This window comes from Ascaphus truei, unplaced genomic scaffold (assembly GCF_040206685.1).
Source record: "Ascaphus truei isolate aAscTru1 unplaced genomic scaffold, aAscTru1.hap1 HAP1_SCAFFOLD_903, whole genome shotgun sequence".
NCBI lineage: Eukaryota > Metazoa > Chordata > Amphibia > Anura > Ascaphidae > Ascaphus > Ascaphus truei.
This window is the reverse complement of record NW_027457242.1, coordinates 40,839-61,198: the sequence shown is the minus strand read 5'-3', so window position 1 is coordinate 61,198 and position 20,360 is coordinate 40,839. Positions and strand designations below refer to the sequence as shown.

The 20,360-nt window shown below is 43.4% G+C and overlaps 2 long non-coding RNA genes across 2 annotated transcripts; both read right to left on the bottom strand.

Annotated features, from left to right (window-relative positions):
• Window positions 1–4,124: 4,124 nt before the first annotated feature.
• Window positions 4,125–9,195, bottom strand: LOC142486490 (uncharacterized). Its single transcript, XR_012798984.1, has 4 exons — window positions 9,102–9,195; window positions 7,759–7,869; window positions 5,241–5,360; window positions 4,125–4,220 (listed from the first exon to the last, which is right to left on the bottom strand). It is a non-coding gene; the product is annotated as an uncharacterized LOC142486490 (long non-coding RNA).
• A 1,454-nt stretch (window positions 9,196–10,649) lies between these two features.
• LOC142486488 (uncharacterized) lies at window positions 10,650–14,390 on the bottom strand. Its single transcript, XR_012798982.1, has 3 exons — window positions 14,284–14,390; window positions 11,766–11,885; window positions 10,650–10,745 (listed from the first exon to the last, which is right to left on the bottom strand). It is a non-coding gene; the product is annotated as an uncharacterized LOC142486488 (long non-coding RNA).
• Between the last annotated feature and the right edge of the window lie 5,970 nt (window positions 14,391–20,360).

The window sequence follows — 20,360 nt, the reverse complement described above, 5'->3', positions numbered from 1 at the left end:
TGAAGTAGTCAAATGCTTGAGGAGAAGTGAAGGAAGGATGGCAAGTGTGAGGAGAAGGTTAGTGGAGGGAGTCAAATACAGGGAAAAAAAGACAGCGTAAATTAAATTTGAGTGTTGATGAATGTGAAAAAAAAGTAGTGTGGTTTGGCCCCAGAGAGCAGCTTTATACAGGACTGGAGACATTTTTACTGTAGAAAAATCAAATATCAATTGTGTGATTTCCTTCATAGGCATTAAGAACAGCGAGTGGAAGTGTGATGAACATGTTTGGGAATTTAGCCAAGGGTGTGGGCTAGAGGGACAAGTGTGTCAGAGCCTAGAGGGGGCATATAGATAGGAGGATAGCATTGTAAGAGTTAATAAGATTGTTAGTTTAAGCGGAAAGAGAGAGAGAGCAGAGAGGTTAGAGTAGATGTCAGAGGAGAGTTTAATTAAGCAGAGGCAAATCAGTGGGACAGGTAAGATGGGGTGAGGGGAATGACTGATTGTGAATGATGAGAGCAGAAGAGGTCATGTACAACTAGAGCCTTGTTAGTCAGAGAACGGACATTCCAGATGGCATAGGAGAAGGGAAGAGAAAAGTAAGGAAAGGAATGTGGATTACATTAGATAGGTTAACACTCTTAGCAGGGAGGCAGAGGCAGGGAGGCCCGATGTGTATATGAGCAGGTTCAAGATTATAAGAGATATCCCACACATCAGCAAACATAGAAGGAGACACAGAGATAGGTGTAGAGAGAGACAGAGATAGCTCTATGTAGAGAGAGAGGGACGTAGAGAGAATGAGACAGATAGGCGCAGAGAGAGGGGGCGCAGAGAGAGGAGGCGCCAAAAGAGGGGGCGCAGAGAGAGGGGGCACAGAGAATAGGATATTAAAGAGTGCTTTTCATTGAGCAGTGCAGAAATAGCTGCAATAGAGGTCTGTACAAATGGTGCAGTGTGTAGACACATGCAAAGGTAGGGGAAGGAAAGAGGAGAACATGTGGATAAAAGCAGGAGTGTGGAAGTTAGAGAAATTAGAAAAGTTTAACAGAGGAGTGAGGAAACAGCAAGCAGAAAGAACAAGAGAGAGGTTACATTGGGATGACGTTCTGTGGTAAAGAGAAAATGCTAGGAGAGAGCTTTCAAATATTAGAGGACATGAATTGAGGGAGCAAATGTATAAATCAAAACCTGAGGGGGAGGTATAGCACGAAAGCTTGCACAGCAGATTATAGTCTTAATGTTGCGTGTACCTGTCAGGGTATTCAAGAAGTTAAATTCTCACAAGTGCAGAGTTCATGATGAAATGCTGAATCTAGTCCCCCTCCAATTTAATTTTAATATAACTTTTCCATTCTTCATTACTGCAAAAAGCAAACAAAACAAAACCACATTGCATTACTATTTTCAAAATGGATTGAATGGCATATTCAACAGTGACTGTGTGATGCCAATATTCCCCACTCACTCGTAGTGAAGCACATATTGTACTAGTGTTGAAAGTAGGCCGGTAGAGTCAGGTACGCAGTACTGATAAAACAATAAGTGCCCGTCGTAAGTACCAGCTCCGCAACAGTGCGGGCATCACATTAGTGACGTGGATGAACATATATGGATAAGCCCATATTAAGGCATCACGTGACCAGAGCCGTCACTGACTGGGTATACGTAAAGACGCAGGGAGATGCAAGGAAAGGGAGGGAGAGAGAGAGACAGGGAGAAGATGTGAAACGGAGGAAGGCACGGATGGAGAGAGGGAGTTCTTCCGAGCTTCTGCGGGCCTCTCTCTTTCACTGGTGCATGCTGGGAGCTGGTCCCAACATCCACAAAGTATGTGTGTATTATTGGTTGTATTTTATGGGGGTAGGAGGGTAGTGTGTATATTGTGTGTGTGGGAGTATTATATTGTGTGTAGAGGTGCAGAGGAGAGTACTAGATTGTGTATCTTGTGTAAGGGTGTTGTGTATATTGTGTTTGGAGCTATAATATTATTGGGGAGATTAGTATTGAGGAGGTATTATAGTGTGTATTGTGGGGAGTATTAGTGTGTGTATTGTTTGTGGGTGACAGATGCTGGGGGTATGCAGCAATCCCTGCACTGAGGTCCGAGGCGGCTCTGCATCGCTCGCACACACTGTGGACGACCAAGCATGTGCCCATGATAATCATGGCCTTAGAGGGATGAGTGTGTCAGAGCCTAGAAGGGGCATATATATGATGGAGGAGGGAGGAGGAGGGAGGAGATGATAGCATTGTAAAAGTTAACAAGATAGTTAGTTTAAGCAGAAAGTGAGGAGAGGTTAGAGATAAGGGTAGATGTCAGAGGAGAGAGTTCAATTAAGCTGAGGTATCGAGTAGGACAGGGGTGAGGGGAATGAGAGGTGGTGGATGATGAGAGCAGAAGAGGTCATGTACAAATAGACCTTGTTAGTCAGAGAGCAGTCATTCCAGAGGGCACGTGAGAAGTGAAGAGTAAAGTGAGACATGGAATGTGGATTACATTAGATGGGTTAATACGCTTAGCAGGGAGGTGGAGAGAGAGAGGCAAGAGGCAGAGAGTGGTGCAGGGGTTGAGGAAGAGATGTTGCATGTACCTTATCAGAACATTAAAGAACATCAATTCACACTGGTGCAGAGTTGATGATGAATCCAGTTCACCTCCAATTCAATTTTAACAGAAATGTTTCATTCTTCATTACTGAAAAAAAAGAAAAGTAAAAAACATTTCATTACTATTTTCAAAATGGATTGAATTCCCCCAACAATGACTATGTGTTACCAATATATCCCTCTCAGTCCCACTGCAGCATATACTGTACCAGTGTGAAAGTAGGAAGGTACACAGTACCGGTAAAACAATACGTGCCGGTACTATGCACCATATGAATTATAAGGGGATGTAAATCTCCCAGTCTCTCTCCATATCCGCAACAGAGCGGGCTCCGGTCAGTGGCATGGATGCCCATATATGGGTATGCTCATATTTGGGCATCCCATGTCACTGACCGGAGCCGGCTCTGAGTATAGGGATATATGCGGAGACGCAGAGGTGCAAGGAAATGGGAGGAGGCACGGTGAGAAACAGGGAGAGACCACAGGAAGATAGAGGGCAACAACTTCCACAAGGTACTTGTATGGGTATAATTGTTTGTATTTTGTGCAGAGGGGGTAATTTCAGATAAAATACAATTCTCCACCCTCTACGAAACAATTCCACTTTGTTCAGTAAGCCAGAAAGTCTTGGTCCCATGTGGACTGAATTTAATGCAAATAAGGTCCTTAATACACAAGTAAAGAATAAAGTTACTTATTCTCTACTGTAAGAAGTGCCACATTGCCCACTATTTGGGTCCTGTGCCCAGATTGTGACCATGCATGGCAGAGGTGAGATTCCCCCAACTCCAATTTGCTACACTCTCCAAGAGAGATAATTGTGATCAGAGGTGGAACTAGGGGAGGGTGTGAGCAGGGTCACTGCCCAGGGAGTAACCTGACTGGGGGCACGGAAATCTCATTTAGTGCATATGTTGCGGCACTGCATTGATTGACCGGTCAATCTGCACTGCTGCCTGTCACAGTGACATCCTGATCGGGCACTGTGATCAGCTATAGCACTGACCCAGGTGAGATAGTTCAGCACTTTACAAGGAGGGAACAGATGTTGTGGGTGACAGATGCTGGAGGTAGGCCAAGACTGTTGGCCAGAGTAACGTGGAGACTTACTGCACTCTGCATGCCCATCCTCTCCCTGACATCAGGGGAAGGAAGTGGCCCTGGGGTGTGTGTAGGTATGCCAGATGTCAGTGTATGCATAAGTAAGTATGCCTGTGTAGTGGGAGGTGTAGGGGCGTTAAGCTGGAGGACTTAAAACAGGCACAAAAGCACATAGATACCTCTGATTATACCGCACCAAATGCTGATAATATCATGCTGTAGCTGCACTTTACAGAAGATGATGCAGATGTCATCATTGGTTGGTGGGTTCATTAAATCAATCCATCATATCATAACCACACTGTGCATATGATGTACTGAATCAGTAACACCAGGAAGACATCTCCATGTTAGGAGTAGAGTTGAAGTTAACAGAATATGTCCAGCACTGTGGTGTGTAGCCCATAAATAATAATTGTGCACATTACCAGAACAACATACTGTCAACTGCAAGATCATTTTGCTGCTTGTAGCGTATGCTCATCCTGTACAGTGTTGTAGTAGATCCGTCTCTTCAGTGTTCACTGCAACAAAAGTAAGACATTGCATTAATATTACAGACGTTTGGGGGCTGAAATCTCACTTCGCTGCGGACAATTTCCCTTTGCATAAGATTCTTGTGATTATGTCAATGATGATCAATAACTGCATCATAACACAGCCGCTCTATACAGAAGATGTACTTGCTCTCATTGGTCATGGAGGTAATACGTCACACAATGTACAGATATAGCAAGGATTATTTCTCCCACTTGTGCATTATGGCATTATGATGGGAAATGTTGTGAGATTCTGCATTATCAGCATCACTGAATCTTTTGGAAATTAAGTGATATTCTATGTTTTAATGCAATATTATGGATGATCAGCCGGTAAAATAATAATAGCTTGCTGCATCTGTAGCCATGCTCTACCCATGATGTGCTGAACCAATGACTGCAGAGAGATTCAGAGTGCTAAACATGACTGGAACGCATCTCTGAATAATGGGCAGCAAAGCAGTGCAGAATAGGAGGTGAAAGTATTTAAAATGGAAGATCCTTAGCAGCTGTGTGGAGAGTAGACAGTACAGACTGACCAAGTAAATGGTAAAAGGAGTAACTTCAACATTACTTGGCTTTGTTCTCCACATTGAAGCTTTCCTCCTCTTTAAATCACTAATACTGATGCCATGTGTAACCTGTACTGAGAGTTATATAATCTACTGGCCTAGATGAAACCATATGATGCAAACAGGATCCATCCCACTCCAGATTCATAGAATTGAACCACCTCAACCTTTCATAACAATCACATAGAACTGCAGCTGTGCGCTACTGCACATGTTCTTGTTATGAATGGTAGTAGATGTGGTCCTTGGGTCTTTACTTCATACTGTAGCCACCCTCTACTCATGATGTATTGAATCAACGAAAACTTGCATGGTTCAGATCACAGGAAGGGGTAGAGTAGAGATGAAAATATTCAATGTGAAACCCGTAGCAGCCGGATTGTGTGGAGTCAATAAAACGACAAATACTAAATGGTAAATGAGAAATATACACATTGCTTATCTGTCTCTGTGTAGTAATTTTCCTTCTCTTCAACTGTCCTTCAAATTTTCTCTTTTGCAAGAAAAGGAACACATGGCTTCAATATTCACTTCTGTTCTGCAGTCATCCCTCCTGAAATAAAAGTTAAGCATTGCATTGTTATTATGATAATACATACAATAAACCTTGCTCCAAACCATTTGATGCAAAGCAAATCCACCTCCCACCCACAGCTGTGCTCCTTCTAGAGCATGCATGTCAAACTCCAGTCCTCGAGGGTCCCAAACAGGCCAGGTTTTCAGTAGGGATATCCTGAAAACCTGGCCTGTTTGCTGCCCTCAAGGACTGGAGTTTGACATCCTTGTTCTTGAGCTTCTACCACGCAAGTCATCCATGTGAGTGACACTGTACTGCAGTCCTGGTCTGCACACAATCTACTGAATCAATGACATCACACTGTAAAGGCAATCTACAAGATGTATTAGTTGTCCACACTTCCGAAATGTTACTTTTATGTCCAAATCACTTATTCCCATGACCTGATATTTGTATTTGTTATTTATAGGATTGTCACAAAGAGTTGATGAGGTCACCAAATGATAGTATGTAGAGAGAAAGAGAGATCTCAGAACAGAGCCCTGATGTATACCCACAGACAGATCAATAGAAGACGAAGACATGTTAGCAACAGAGATGGAGAATGTGTGACAGGAAAGTTATGATGAAAACCAGGATAGAACTGTGTTACGGATACCAAGAGAGAGTTTAGAATATGAAGGAGGAGAGTGATTGAGAGCATCAAACGCAGCAGATAGATCAAGTAGGATTAGTAGGGAAAAGTGACCTTGGGAATTTGCTTTAAGCACAGTCTGTAGAACGAGCTGTACGAAAGGCAGGTTGTAAAGGATCCAGGAGGGAATGTGATTTAAGAATGTTGACATTCTAGCAATTAGGAGACAAACAGCAGGAGGGATACAGGGCGGTAGTTAGTAAGGCACATAGGGTGTAGGTTGTTTCTGAGAAAAGGGTGACCACTACAGGCTTAAAGTAAGAGGGTAAAGAGCCAGAGAATAGGGAGGAATTGAAGATGTGGGTGAGAGTGGGGACTAAGAGATGCAGTAAGGTGTGAGGGGATACGATCTAGAGGGCATGTGGTAGAGGGAGAAGAGAAGATGATTAGCTTCCAGCTCTGTAAGAGAAGAAAAGGAGTCAAATGCAGAAGGAGAATTAGGTAGAAGGAGAGAAGGGGGAAGGGACAGAAGGAATCTCCTTGTGGGTGGCATCCACCTTGCCTCTGAAGTAGTCAAATGCTTGAGGAGAAGTGAAGGAAGGATGGCAAGTGTGAGGAGAAGGTTAGTGGAGGGAGTCAAATACAGGGAAAAAAAGACAGCGTAAATTAAATTTGAGTGTTGATGAATGTGAAAAAAAAGTAGTGTGGTTTGGCCCCAGAGAGCAGCTTTATACAGGACTGGAGACATTTTTACTGTAGAAAAATCAAATATCAATTGTGTGATTTCCTTCATAGGCATTAAGAACAGCGAGTGGAAGTGTGATGAACATGTTTGGGAATTTAGCCAAGGGTGTGGGCTAGAGGGACAAGTGTGTCAGAGCCTAGAGGGGGCATATAGATAGGAGGATAGCATTGTAAGAGTTAATAAGATTGTTAGTTTAAGCGGAAAGAGAGAGAGAGCAGAGAGGTTAGAGTAGATGTCAGAGGAGAGTTTAATTAAGCAGAGGCAAATCAGTGGGACAGGTAAGATGGGGTGAGGGGAATGACTGATTGTGAATGATGAGAGCAGAAGAGGTCATGTACAACTAGAGCCTTGTTAGTCAGAGAACGGACATTCCAGATGGCATAGGAGAAGGGAAGAGAAAAGTAAGGAAAGGAATGTGGATTACATTAGATAGGTTAACACTCTTAGCAGGGAGGCAGAGGCAGGGAGGCCCGATGTGTATATGAGCAGGTTCAAGATTATAAGAGATATCCCACACATCAGCAAACATAGAAGGAGACACAGAGATAGGTGTAGAGAGAGACAGAGATAGCTCTATGTAGAGAGAGAGGGACGTAGAGAGAATGAGACAGATAGGCGCAGAGAGAGGGGGCGCAGAGAGAGGAGGCGCCAAAAGAGGGGGCGCAGAGAGAGGGGGCACAGAGAATAGGATATTAAAGAGTGCTTTTCATTGAGCAGTGCAGAAATAGCTGCAATAGAGGTCTGTACAAATGGTGCAGTGTGTAGACACATGCAAAGGTAGGGGAAGGAAAGAGGAGAACATGTGGATAAAAGCAGGAGTGTGGAAGTTAGAGAAATTAGAAAAGTTTAACAGAGGAGTGAGGAAACAGCAAGCAGAAAGAACAAGAGAGAGGTTACATTGGGATGACGTTCTGTGGTAAAGAGAAAATGCTAGGAGAGAGCTTTCAAATATTAGAGGACATGAATTGAGGGAGCAAATGTATAAATCAAAACCTGAGGGGGAGGTATAGCACGAAAGCTTGCACAGCAGATTATAGTCTTAATGTTGCGTGTACCTGTCAGGGTATTCAAGAAGTTAAATTCTCACAAGTGCAGAGTTCATGATGAAATGCTGAATCTAGTCCCCCTCCAATTTAATTTTAATATAACTTTTCCATTCTTCATTACTGCAAAAAGCAAACAAAACAAAACCACATTGCATTACTATTTTCAAAATGGATTGAATGGCATATTCAACAGTGACTGTGTGATGCCAATATTCCCCACTCACTCGTAGTGAAGCACATATTGTACTAGTGTTGAAAGTAGGCCGGTAGAGTCAGGTACGCAGTACTGATAAAACAATAAGTGCCCGTCGTAAGTACCAGCTCCGCAACAGTGCGGGCATCACATTAGTGACGTGGATGAACATATATGGATAAGCCCATATTAAGGCATCACGTGACCAGAGCCGTCACTGACTGGGTATACGTAAAGACGCAGGGAGATGCAAGGAAAGGGAGGGAGAGAGACAGGGAGAAGATGTGAAACGGAGGAAGGCACGGATGGAGGGAGTTCTTCCGAGCTTCTGCGGGCCTCTCTCTTTCACTGGTGCATGCCGGGAGCTGGTCCCAACATCCACAAAGTGTGTGTGTATTATTGGTTGTATTTTATGGGGGTAGGAGGGTAGTGTGTATATTGTGTGTGTGGGAGTATTATATTGTGTGTAGAGGTGCAGAGGAGAGTACTAGATTGTGTATCTTGTGTAAGGGTGTTGTGTATATTGTGTTTGGAGCTATAATATTATTGGGGAGATTAGTATTGAGGAGGTATTATAGTGTGTATTGTGGGGAGTATTAGTGTGTGTATTGTTTGTGGGTGACAGATGCTGGGGGTATGCAGCAATCCCTGCACTGAGGTCCGAGGCGGCTCTGCATCGCTCGCACGCACTGTGGACGACCAAGCATGTGCCCATGATAATCATGGCCTTAGAGGGATGAGTGTGTCAGAGCCTAGAAGGGGTATATATATAATGGAGGAGGGAGGAGGAAGGAGGAGGAGGGAGGAGGAGATGATAGCATTGTAAAAGTTAACAAGATAGTTAGTTTAAGCAGAAAGTGAGGAGAGGTTAGAGATAAGGGTAGATGTCAGAGGAGAGAGTTCAATTAAGCTGAGGTATCGAGTAGGACAGGGGTGAGGGGAATGAGAGGTGGTGGATGAGAGCAGAAGAGGTCATGTACAAATAGACCTTGTTAGTCAGAGAGCAGTCATTCCAGAGGGCACGTGAGAAGTGAAGAGTAAAGTGAGACATGGAATGTGGATTACATTAGATGGGTTAATACGCTTAGCAGGGAGGTGGAGAGAGAGAGGCAAGAGGCAGAGAGTGGTGCAGGGGTTGAGGAAGAGATGTTGCATGTACCTTATCAGAACATTAAAGAACATCAATTCACACTGGTGCAGAGTTGATGATGAATCCAGTTCACCTCCAATTCAATTTTAACAGAAATGTTTCATTCTTCATTACTGAAAAAAAAGAAAAGTAAAAAACATTTCATTACTATTTTCAAAATGGATTGAATTCCCCCAACAATGACTATGTGTTACCAATATATCCCTCTCAGTCCCACTGCAGCATATACTGTACCAGTGTGAAAGTAGGAAGGTACACAGTACCGGTAAAACAATACGTGCCGGTACTATGCACCATATGAATTATAAGGGGATGTAAATCTCCCAGTCTCTCTCCATATCCGCAACAGAGCGGGCTCCGGTCAGTGGCATGGATGCCCATATATGGGTATGCTCATATTTGGGCATCCCATGTCACTGACCGGAGCCGGCTCTGAGTATAGGGATATATGCGGAGACGCAGAGGTGCAAGGAAATGGGAGGAGGCACGGTGAGAAACAGGGAGAGACCACAGGAAGATAGAGGGCAACAACTTCCACAAGGTACTTGTATGGGTATAATTGTTTGTATTTTGTGCAGAGGGGGTAATTTCAGATAAAATACAATTCTCCACCCTCTACGAAACAATTCCACTTTGTTCAGTAAGCCAGAAAGTCTTGGTCCCATGTGGACTGAATTTAATGCAAATAAGGTCCTTAATACACAAGTAAAGAATAAAGTTACTTATTCTCTACTGTAAGAAGTGCCACATTGCCCACTATTTGGGTCCTGTGCCCAGATTGTGACCATGCATGGCAGAGGTGAGATTCCCCCAACTCCAATTTGCTACACTCTCCAAGAGAGATAATTGTGATCAGAGGTGGAACTAGGGGAGGGTGTGAGCAGGGTCACTGCCCAGGGAGTAACCTGACTGGGGGCACGGAAATCTCATTTAGTGCATATGTTGCGGCACTGCATTGATTGACCGGTCAATCTGCACTGCTGCCTGTCACAGTGACATCCTGATCGGGCACTGTGATCAGCTATAGCACTGACCCAGGTGAGATAGTTCAGCACTTTACAAGGAGGGAACAGATGTTGTGGGTGACAGATGCTGGAGGTAGGCCAAGACTGTTGGCCAGAGTAACGTGGAGACTTACTGCACTCTGCATGCCCATCCTCTCCCTGACATCAGGGGAAGGAAGTGGCCCTGGGGTGTGTGTAGGTATGCCAGATGTCAGTGTATGCATAAGTAAGTATGCCTGTGTAGTGGGAGGTGTAGGGGCGTTAAGCTGGAGGACTTAAAACAGGCACAAAAGCACATAGATACCTCTGATTATACCGCACCAAATGCTGATAATATCATGCTGTAGCTGCACTTTACAGAAGATGATGCAGATGTCATCATTGGTTGGTGGGTTCATTAAATCAATCCATCATATCATAACCACACTGTGCATATGATGTACTGAATCAGTAACACCAGGAAGACATCTCCATGTTAGGAGTAGAGTTGAAGTTAACAGAATATGTCCAGCACTGTGGTGTGTAGCCCATAAATAATAATTGTGCACATTACCAGAACAACATACTGTCAACTGCAAGATCATTTTGCTGCTTGTAGCGTATGCTCATCCTGTACAGTGTTGTAGTAGATCCGTCTCTTCAGTGTTCACTGCAACAAAAGTAAGACATTGCATTAATATTACAGACGTTTGGGGGCTGAAATCTCACTTCGCTGCGGACAATTTCCCTTTGCATAAGATTCTTGTGATTATGTCAATGATGATCAATAACTGCATCATAACACAGCCGCTCTATACAGAAGATGTACTTGCTCTCAATGGTCATGGAGGTAATACGTCACACAATGTACAGATATAGCAAGGATTATTTCTCCCACTGGTGCATTATGGCATTATGATGGGAAATGTTGTGAGATTCTGCATTATCAGCATCACTGAATCTTTTGGAAATTAAGTGATATTCTATGTTTTAATGCAATATTATGGATGATCAGCCGGTAAAATAATAATAGCTTGCTGTATCTGTAGCCATGCTCTACCCATGATGTGCTGAACCAATGACTGCAGAGAGATTCAGAGTGGTAAACATGACTGGAACGCATCTCTGAATAATGGGCAGCAAAGCAGTGCAGAATAGGAGGTGAAAGTATTTAAAATGGAAGATCCTTAGCAGCTGTGTGGGGAGTAGACAGTACAGACTGACCAAGTAAATGGTAAAAGGAGTAACTTCAACATTACTTGGCTTTGTTCTCCACATTGAAGCTTTCCTCCTCTTTAAATCACTAATACTGATGCCATGTGTAACCTGTACTGAGAGTTATATAATCTACTGGCCTAGATGAAACCATATGATGCAAACAGGATCCATCCCACTCCAGATTCATAGAATTGAACCACCTCAACCTTTCATAACAATCACATAGAACTGCAGCTGTGCGCTACTGCACATGTTCTTGTTATGAATGGTAGTAGATGTGGTCCTTGGGTCTTTACTTCATACTGTAGCCACCCTCTACTCATGATGTATTGAATCAACGAAAACTTGCATGGTTCAGATCACAGGAAGGGGTAGAGTAGAGATGAAAATATTCAATGTGAAACCCGTAGCAGCCGGATTGTGTGGAGTCAATAAAACGACAAATACTAAATGGTAAATGAGAAATATACACATTGCTTATCTGTCTCTGTGTAGTAATTTTCCTTCTCTTCAACTGTCCTTCAAATTTTCTCTTTTGCAAGAAAAGGTACACATGGCTTCAATATTCACTTCTGTTCTGCAGTCATCCCTCCTGAAATAAAAGTTAAGCATTGCATTGTTATTATGATAATACATACAATAAACCTTGCTCCAAACCATTTGATGCAAAGCAAATCCACCTCCCACCCACAGCTGTGCTCCTTCTAGAGCATGCATGTCAAACTCCAGTCCTCGAGGGTCCCAAACAGGCCAGGTTTTCAGTAGGGATATCCTGAAAACCTGGCCTGTTTGCTGCCCTCGAGGACTGGAGTTTGACATCCTTGTTCTTGAGCTTCTACCACGCAAGTCATCCATGTGAGTGACACTGTACTGCAGTCCTGGTCTGCACACAATCTACTGAATCAATGACATCACACTGTAAAGGCAATCTACAAGATGTATTAGTTGTCCACACTTCCGAAATGTTACTTTTATGTCCAAATCACTTATTCCCATGACCTGATATTTGTATTTGTTATTTATAGGATTGTCACAAAGAGTTGATGAGGTCACCAAATGATAGTATGTAGAGAGAAAGAGAGATCTCAGAACAGAGCCCTGATGTATACCCACAGACAGATCAATAGAAGACGAAGACATGTTAGCAACAGAGATGGAGAATGTGTGACAGGAAAGTTATGATGAAAACCAGGATAGAACTGTGTTACGGATACCAAGAGAGAGTTTAGAATATGAAGGAGGAGAGTGATTGAGAGCATCAAACGCAGCAGATAGATCAAGTAGGATTAGTAGGGAAAAGTGACCTTGGGAATTTGCTTTAAGCACAGTCTGTAGAACGAGCTGTACGAAAGGCAGGTTGTAAAGGATCCAGGAGGGAATGTGATTTAAGAATGTTGACATTCTAGCAATTAGGAGACAAACAGCAGGAGGGATACAGGGCGGTAGTTAGTAAGGCACATAGGGTGTAGGTTGTTTCTGAGAAAAGGGTGACCACTACAGGCTTAAAGTAAGAGGGTAAAGAGCCAGAGAATAGGGAGGAATTGAAGATGTGGGTGAGAGTGGGGACTAAGAGATGCAGTAAGGTGTGAGGGGATACGATCTAGAGGGCATGTGGTAGAGGGAGAAGAGAAGATGATTAGCTTCCAGCTCTGTAAGAGAAGAAAAGGAGTCAAATGCAGAAGGAGAATTAGGTAGAAGGAGAGAAGGGGGAAGGGACAGAAGGAATCTCCTTGTGGGTGGCATCCACCTTGCCTCTGAAGTAGTCAAATGCTTGAGGAGAAGTGAAGGAAGGATGGCAAGTGTGAGGAGAAGGTTAGTGGAGGGAGTCAAATACAGGGAAAAAAAGACAGCGTAAATTAAATTTGAGTGTTGATGAATGTGAAAAAAAAGTAGTGTGGTTTGGCCCCAGAGAGCAGCTTTATACAGGACTGGAGACATTTTTACTGTAGAAAAATCAAATATCAATTGTGTGATTTCCTTCATAGGCATTAAGAACAGCGAGTGGAAGTGTGATGAACATGTTTGGGAATTTAGCCAAGGGTGTGGGCTAGAGGGACAAGTGTGTCAGAGCCTAGAGGGGGCATATAGATAGGAGGATAGCATTGTAAGAGTTAATAAGATTGTTAGTTTAAGCGGAAAGAGAGAGAGAGCAGAGAGGTTAGAGTAGATGTCAGAGGAGAGTTTAATTAAGCAGAGGCAAATCAGTGGGACAGGTAAGATGGGGTGAGGGGAATGACTGATTGTGAATGATGAGAGCAGAAGAGGTCATGTACAACTAGAGCCTTGTTAGTCAGAGAACGGACATTCCAGATGGCATAGGAGAAGGGAAGAGAAAAGTAAGGAAAGGAATGTGGATTACATTAGATAGGTTAACACTCTTAGCAGGGAGGCAGAGGCAGGGAGGCCCGATGTGTATATGAGCAGGTTCAAGATTATAAGAGATATCCCACACATCAGCAAACATAGAAGGAGACACAGAGATAGGTGTAGAGAGAGACAGAGATAGCTCTATGTAGAGAGAGAGGGACGTAGAGAGAATGAGACAGATAGGCGCAGAGAGAGGGGGCGCAGAGAGAGGAGGCGCCAAAAGAGGGGGCGCAGAGAGAGGGGGCACAGAGAATAGGATATTAAAGAGTGCTTTTCATTGAGCAGTGCAGAAATAGCTGCAATAGAGGTCTGTACAAATGGTGCAGTGTGTAGACACATGCAAAGGTAGGGGAAGGAAAGAGGAGAACATGTGGATAAAAGCAGGAGTGTGGAAGTTAGAGAAATTAGAAAAGTTTAACAGAGGAGTGAGGAAACAGCAAGCAGAAAGAACAAGAGAGAGGTTACATTGGGATGACGTTCTGTGGTAAAGAGAAAATGCTAGGAGAGAGCTTTCAAATATTAGAGGACATGAATTGAGGGAGCAAATGTATAAATCAAAACCTGAGGGGGAGGTATAGCACGAAAGCTTGCACAGCAGATTATAGTCTTAATGTTGCGTGTACCTGTCAGGGTATTCAAGAAGTTAAATTCTCACAAGTGCAGAGTTCATGATGAAATGCTGAATCTAGTCCCCCTCCAATTTAATTTTAATATAACTTTTCCATTCTTCATTACTGCAAAAAGCAAACAAAACAAAACCACATTGCATTACTATTTTCAAAATGGATTGAATGGCATATTCAACAGTGACTGTGTGATGCCAATAGTCCCCACTCACTCGTAGTGAAGCACATATTGTACTAGTGTTGAAAGTAGGCCGGTAGAGTCAGGTACGCAGTACTGATAAAACAATAAGTGCCCGTCGTAAGTACCAGCTCCGCAACAGTGCGGGCATCACATTAGTGACGTGGATGAACATATATGGATAAGCCCATATTAAGGCATCACGTGACCAGAGCCGTCACTGACTGGGTATACGTAAAGACGCAGGGAGATGCAAGGAAAGGGAGGGAGAGAGAGAGACAGGGAGAAGATGTGAAACGGAGGAAGGCACAGATGGAGAGAGGGAGTTCTTCCGAGCTTCTGCGGGCCTCTCTCTTTCACTGGTGCATGCTGGGAGCTGGTCCCAACATCCACAAAGTATGTGTGTATTATTGGTTGTATTTTATGGGGGTAGGAGGGTAGTGTGTATATTGTGTGTGTGGGAGTATTATATTGTGTGTAGAGGTGCAGAGGAGAGTACTAGATTGTGTATCTTGTGTAAGGGTGTTGTGTATATTGTGTTTGGAGCTATAATATTATTGGGGAGATTAGTATTGAGGAGGTATTATAGTGTGTATTGTGGGGAGTATTAGTGTGTGTATTGTTTGTGGGTGACAGATGCTGGGGGTATGCAGCAATCCCTGCACTGAGGTCCGAGGCGGCTCTGCATCGCTCGCACACACTGTGGACGACCAAGCATGTGCCCATGATAATCATGGCCTTAGAGGGATGAGTGTGTCAGAGCCTAGAAGGGGCATATATATGATGGAGGAGGGAGGAGGAGGGAGGAGATGATAGCATTGTAAAAGTTAACAAGATAGTTAGTTTAAGCAGAAAGTGAGGAGAGGTTAGAGATAAGGGTAGATGTCAGAGGAGAGAGTTCAATGAAGCTGAGGTATCGAGTAGGACAGGGGTGAGGGGAATGAGAGGTGGTGGATGATGAGAGCAGAAGAGGTCATGTACAAATAGACCTTGTTAGTCAGAGAGCAGTCATTCCAGAGGGCACGTGAGAAGTGAAGAGTAAAGTGAGACATGGAATGTGGATTACATTAGATGGGTTAATACGCTTAGCAGGGAGGTGGAGAGAGAGAGGCAAGAGGCAGAGAGTGGTGCAGGGGTTGAGGAAGAGATGTTGCATGTACCTTATCAGAACATTAAAGAACATCAATTCACACTGGTGCAGAGTTGATGATGAATCCAGTTCACCTCCAATTCAATTTTAACAGAAATGTTTCATTCTTCATTACTGAAAAAAAAGAAAAGTAAAAAACATTTCATTACTATTTTCAAAATGGATTGAATTCCCCCAACAATGACTATGTGTTACCAATATATCCCTCTCAGTCCCACTGCAGCATATACTGTACCAGTGTGAAAGTAGGAAGGTACACAGTACCGGTAAAACAATACGTGCCGGTACTATGCACCATATGAATTATAAGGGGATGTAAATCTCCCAGTCTCTCTCCATATCCGCAACAGAGCGGGCTCCGGTCAGTGGCATGGATGCCCATATATGGGTATGCTCATATTTGGGCATCCCATGTCACTGACCGGAGCCGGCTCTGAGTATAGGGATATATGCGGAGACGCAGAGGTGCAAGGAAATGGGAGGAGGCACGGTGAGAAACAGGGAGAGACCACAGGAAGATAGAGGGCAACAACTTCCACAAGGTACTTGTATGGGTATAATTGTTTGTATTTTGTGCAGAGGGGGTAATTTCAGATAAAATACAATTCTCCACCCTCTACGAAACAATTCCACTTTGTTCAGTAAGCCAGAAAGTCTTGGTCCCATGTGGACTGAATTTAATGCAAATAAGGTCCTTAATACACAAGTAAAGAATAAAGTTACTTATTCTCTACTGTAAGAAGTGCCACATTGCCCACTATTTGGGTCCTGTGCCCAGATTGTGACCATGCATGGCAGAGGTGAGATTCCCCCAACTCCAATTTGCTACACTCTCCAAGAGAGATAATTGTGATCAGAGGTGGAACTAGGGGAGGGTGTGAGCAGGGTCACTGCCCAGGGAGTAACCTGACTGGGGGCACGGAAATCTCATTTAGTGCATATGTTGCGGCACTGCATTGATTGACCGGTCAATCTGCACTGCTGCCTGTCACAGTGACATCCTGATCGGGCACTGTGATCACCTATAGCACTGACCCAGGTGAGATAGTTCAGCACTTTACAAGGAGGGAACAGATGTTGTGGGTGACAGATGCTGGAGGTAGGCCAAGACTGTTGGCCAGAGTAACGTGGAGACTTACTGCACTCTGCATGCCCATCCTCTCCCTGACATCAGGGGAAGGAAGTGGCCCTGGGGTGTGTGTAGGTATGCCAGATGTCAGTGTATGCATAAGTAAGTATGCCTGTGTAGTGGGAGGTGTAGGGGCGTTAAGCTGGAGGACTTAAAACAGGCACAAAAGCACATAGATACCTCTGATTATACCGCACCAAATGCTGATAATATCATGCTGTAGCTGCACTTTACAGAAGATGATGCAGATGTCATCATTGGTTGGTGGGTTCATTAAATCAATCCATCATATCATAACCACACTGTGCATATGATGTACTGAATCAGTAACACCAGGAAGACATCTCCATGTTAGGAGTAGAGTTGAAGTTAACAGAATATGTCCAGCACTGTGGTGTGTAGCCCATAAATAATAATTGTGCACATTACCAGAACAACATACTGTCAACTGCAAGATCATTTTGCTGCTTGTAGCGTATGCTCATCCTGTACAGTGTTGTAGTAGATCCGTCTCTTCAGTGTTCACTGCAACAAAAGTAAGACATTGCATTAATATTACAGACGTTTGGGGGCTGAAATCTCACTTCGCTGCGGACAATTTCCCTTTGCATAAGATTCTTGTGATTATGTCAATGATGATCAATAACTGCATCATAACACAGCCGCTCTATACAGAAGATGTACTTGCTCTCATTGGTCATGGAGGTAATACGTCACACAATGTACAGATATAGCAAGGATTATTTCTCCCACTTGTGCATTATGGCATTATGATGGGAAATGTTGTGAGATTCTGCATTATCAGCATCACTGAATCTTTTGGAAATTAAGTGATATTCTATGTTTTAATGCAATATTATGGATGATCAGCCGGTAAAATAATAATAGCTTGCTGCATCTGTAGCCATGCTCTACCCATGATGTGCTGAACCAATGACTGCAGAGAGATTCAGAGTGCTAAACATGACTGGAACGCATCTCTGAATAATGGGCAGCAAAGCAGTGCAGAATAGGAGGTGAAAGTATTTAAAATGGAAGATCCTTAGCAGCTGTGTGGAGAGTAGACAGTACAGACTGACCAAGTAAATGGTAAAAGGAGTAACTTCAACATTACTTGGCTTTGTTCTCCACATTGAAGCTTTCCTCCTCTTTAAATCACTAATACTGATGCCATGTGTAACCTGTACTGAGAGTTATATAATCTACTGGCCTAGATGAAACCATATGATGCAAACAGGATCCATCCCACTCCAGATTCATAGAATTGAACCACCTCAACCTTTCATAACAATCACATAGAACTGCAGCTGTGCGCTACTGCACATGTTCTTGTTATGAATGGTAGTAGATGTGGTCCTTGGGTCTTTACTTCATACTGTAGCCACCCTCTACTCATGATGTATTGAATCAACGAAAACTTGCATGGTTCAGATCACAGGAAGGGGTAGAGTAGAGATGAAAATATTCAATGTGAAACCCGTAGCAGCCGGATTGTGTGGAGTCAATAAAACGACAAATACTAAATGGTAAATGAGAAATATACACATTGCTTATCTGTCTCTGTGTAGTAATTTTCCTTCTCTTCAACTGTCCTTCAAATTTTCTCTTTTGCAAGAAAAGGAACACATGGCTTCAATATTCACTTCTGTTCTGCAGTCATCCCTCCTGAAATAAAAGTTAAGCATTGCATTGTTATTATGATAATACATACAATAAACCTTGCTCCAAACCATTTGATGCAAAGCAAATCCACCTCCCACCCACAGCTGTGCTCCTTCTAGAGCATGCATGTCAAACTCCAGTCCTCGAGGGTCCCAAACAGGCCAGGTTTTCAGTAGGGATATCCTGAAAACCTGGCCTGTTTGCTGCCCTCAAGGACTGGAGTTTGACATCCTTGTTCTTGAGCTTCTACCACGCAAGTCATCCATGTGAGTGACACTGTACTGCAGTCCTGGTCTGCACACAATCTACTGAATCAATGACATCACACTGTAAAGGCAATCTACAAGATGTATTAGTTGTCCACACTTCCGAAATGTTACTTTTATGTCCAAATCACTTATTCCCATGACCTGATATTTGTATTTGTTATTTATAGGATTGTCACAAAGAGTTGATGAGGTCACCAAATGATAGTATGTAGAGAGAAAGAGAGATCTCAGAACAGAGCCCTGATGTATACCCACAGACAGATCAATAGAAGACGAAGACATGTTAGCAACAGAGATGGAGAATGTGTGACAGGAAAGTTATGATGAAAACCAGGATAGAACTGTGTTACGGATACCAAGAGAGAGTTTAGAATATGAAGGAGGAGAGTGATTGAGAGCATCAAACGCAGCAGATAGATCAAGTAGGATTAGTAGGGAAAAGTGACCTTGGGAATTTGCTTTAAGCACAGTCTGTAGAACGAGCTGTACGAAAGGCAGGTTGTAAAGGATCCAGGAGGGAATGTGATTTAAGAATGTTGACATTCTAGCAATTAGGAGACAAACAGCAGGAGGGATACAGGGCGGTAGTTAGTAAGGCACATAGGGTGTAGGTTGTTTCTGAGAAAAGGGTGACCACTACAGGCTTAAAGTAAGAGGGTAAAGAGCCAGAGAATAGGGAGGAATTGAAGATGTGGGTGAGAGTGGGGACTAAGAGATGCAGTAAGGTGTGAGGGGATACGATCTAGAGGGCATGTGGTAGAGGGAGAAGAGAAGATGATTAGCTTCCAGCTCTGTAAGAGAAGAAAAGGAGTCAAATGCAGAAGGAGAATTAGGTAGAAGGAGAGAAGGGGGAAGGGACAGAAGGAATCTCCTTGTGGGTGGCATCCACCTTGCCTCTGAAGTAGTCAAATGCTTGAGGAGAAGTGAAGGAAGGATGGCAAGTGTGAGGAGAAGGTTAGTGGAGGGAGTCAAATACAGGGAAAAAAAGACAGCGTAAATTAAATTTGAGTGTTGATGAATGTGAAAAAAAAGTAGTGTGGTTTGGCCCCAGAGAGCAGCTTTATACAGGACTGGAGACATTTTTACTGTAGAAAAATCAAATATCAATTGTGTGATTTCCTTCATAGGCATTAAGAACAGCGAGTGGAAGTGTGATGAACATGTTTGGGAATTTAGCCAAGGGTGTGGGCTAGAGGGACAAGTGTGTCAGAGCCTAGAGGGGGCATATAGATAGGAGGATAGCATTGTAAGAGTTAATAAGATTGTTAGTTTAAGCGGAAAGAGAGAGAGAGCAGAGAGGTTAGAGTAGATGTCAGAGGAGAGTTTAATTAAGCAGAGGCAAATCAGTGGGACAGGTAAGATGGGGTGAGGGGAATGACTGATTGTGAATGATGAGAGCAGAAGAGGTCATGTACAACTAGAGCCTTGTTAGTCAGAGAACGGACATTCCAGATGGCATAGGAGAAGGGAAGAGAAAAGTAAGGAAAGGAACGTGGATTACATTAGATAGGTTAACACTCTTAGCAGGGAGGCAGAGGCAGGGAGGCCCGATGTGTATATGAGCAGGTTCAAGATTATAAGAGATATCCCACACATCAGCAAACATAGAAGGAGACACAGAGATAGGTGTAGAGAGAGACAGAGATAGCTCTATGTAGAGAGAGAGGGACGTAGAGAGAATGAGAC